Raw genomic sequence first — 2,254 nt, forward strand, 5'->3', positions numbered from 1 at the left:
CCCAGAAAGCGTCAACTGGGGGCATTCAACGTGGCCTTGCTGGGCGCCCGCGCGGGTTCGACGTTGGCACCCTCGCGGGGCGAGTCTGCCGGCTGCCCTGGGACAGGGGCTACTTTGGCGCTGGCCGGCTCTCCGCGGCCACCGCCCCCTGAGGTGGACCCGCCGGGCGCCGACCAGCAGGGGGCAGCGGCCCCCTCAGCAGTGTTCAGGGGATCTGCTTGGCCTTCCCCCACTCTGGGCAGTCCTCTCACACCCCCACCTCTGGCCTGCACCCCAGATCCTGTGTGCGTGCAAGTTTAAAAAAAGCATAGACTGAAGCTGGGGATGGGAAGGTCCGGGCCACTTCCCGGAACCGGCCCCCCCCCGCCCTCCCCCCCAGGGCAGCGCCCCAGCCCTGCTCTGCCAGCTCCACCAGTGCCCTGCTGCTGCGCTTGAGGGGCGCCTCCGCCGGCCCCAGGCCACCCACCGCCCTCCCTAGCGCCGGCCCTCCCCGTCCTCCCGCCCCTCTGGAGCGAGCGCTGGGCGTCTGGACCCCAGGGAGGAGAGGAGGCGTCTAAGGCCAGTGGTGGTGCTCAGCTGCCCCTCTGGTGCCCCAGCCCCCAGAGAAGGCCCCGCCCCGCGCCTCACTCCTCCACTCTCAGCTGGGTACTGCCGGCCCAGCGGTGGACACCAGTGGACTGGGCTGCCCGTGCCCTGCCACCCAGCCTCGCCCTGGGTGTTCTTGTGTTTATGGAAGTCGAAGAAACTGTCTCATCCCAGAAAAAAAGCTGCTGTGCTGCAGATGCACTGCTGCTGCCCGGAGCTTCTGGCCTCGGGATGGCCCTCCTGGGCACACGGGCGCCGCCCGTGTCTAGGGGCGGGGCTGTGGCGCGACCACCCTGGACCAGACATCAGGGCACAGCCGGACTCCACGATGGTGCAGGCCCCGGCCGCCTTCCCAGCAGCCACCCTCCCGCCCGCGCAGCCTGTCCGGGCATGGCCGTCGCGTGTGGGGCCGGAGCCCCTGAGCACCCCACCCCGCCTGCCCGTGGCCAGTTCTAGCCCGCAGCGCGTGGTCCCCTGGGCCAGCCCAGGGCCCGGTGTGTGGCTGCCCCAGGCACTCACCACCCCCCACACTCGGAGCAGTGCAGCCGGCAGGGGCAGGTGACGCTGCGGGCTCCCCCAGCACCTGCACCCCGACTCCCACTGGCCCAGTGGGGGCACGGAGCACTTTCTCAGGGGCTCCCACCTGACCACTCTGTCAGCCTGCAGTTGCTGGGGGCAGAGTCCCTCTTGCTCACCAAGCGGCAGGTCAGAGCCGGCTGCGGCCAGGGTCCGCTCGGCCAGCAGAGGGCGCAGCCCAGGCCTGCGCGGCTCAGGAGGGGCCGGGCCAAGGCCACTGTCCTGGCTGGGAGGGAAGCAGGAGGCGGCAGCCGCTGGCGTACATCCGATTTACTGGAGTTTGAAGTTGGGGTGTTAGTGGGGAGAGGCGAGGCAAGCGTCAGTTGGCGCCAGGAGCTCGAGGGACAGTCTGCCCCCCCGCCTGTCTGGTGACCAGCCCAGGGGCATGAGCAGTGCCAGGTGGTGCCGCCAGTCACCTTGCCAGCCCTGGGGCCAGGCTGGACCACCCACCCAGAAGCAGAGCGCTACTTGGGCAGGCTGGAGACAGGCGACAGGCGGGCTGGGCCTGTCTGTATCCCCGGGGTCCGAAGCAGGAAGGTCTGTGGTGACACTGCCCTAGGCCAGCTGGACGCCTCTGGTCCACTCTGCCGGTGGACGCACGTCCTGGGTCCAGCACTCCTGCCTGCCCTTTTCTAGGCGCCGTCCTGCTCAGGAAGCCTCTGGGGACATGGTCAAAGTCCACTTGCCCCCCCCCACACTGTCTAGCCACATCCAGGGACCCGGAGGCCGGTGGGCACTCAGAGTGGTCAGCCAGGGCAAGCTCCCTGGCACTGATGCCACCTTGGCCACGCAGAGCCCAGGCACTTCCCACCAGGGAGGTCTGGAGCCCCAGAGCCCTGCCCATCTTCCAGTAAACCCGCCCCTGCAGGCCGCACGGCCGCCAGAGAGGGGCCAGCCAGAGTCTGGCCGCGCCCTGGAGGGTAGACGCTGGCCCTCCGGTGAGAAGACAGGCCAGGCGAACCCACAGAGTCCCCACAGGGCGAAGGCCCCACCCTCAGGGAGCAACCCTGGCCGCTAAGAGCCGCGCCACCCTACGGGTTCGGAGAGGGTCCCGGGCCGGCTCAAGGCCCGCGGCCCTGCGGGCGGGGCGCGC

This window comes from Condylura cristata, unplaced genomic scaffold (assembly GCF_000260355.1).
Source record: "Condylura cristata isolate star-nosed mole 26May11 unplaced genomic scaffold, ConCri1.0 scaffold00058, whole genome shotgun sequence".
In the NCBI taxonomy this organism is placed as follows: Eukaryota; Metazoa; Chordata; class Mammalia; order Eulipotyphla; family Talpidae; genus Condylura; species Condylura cristata.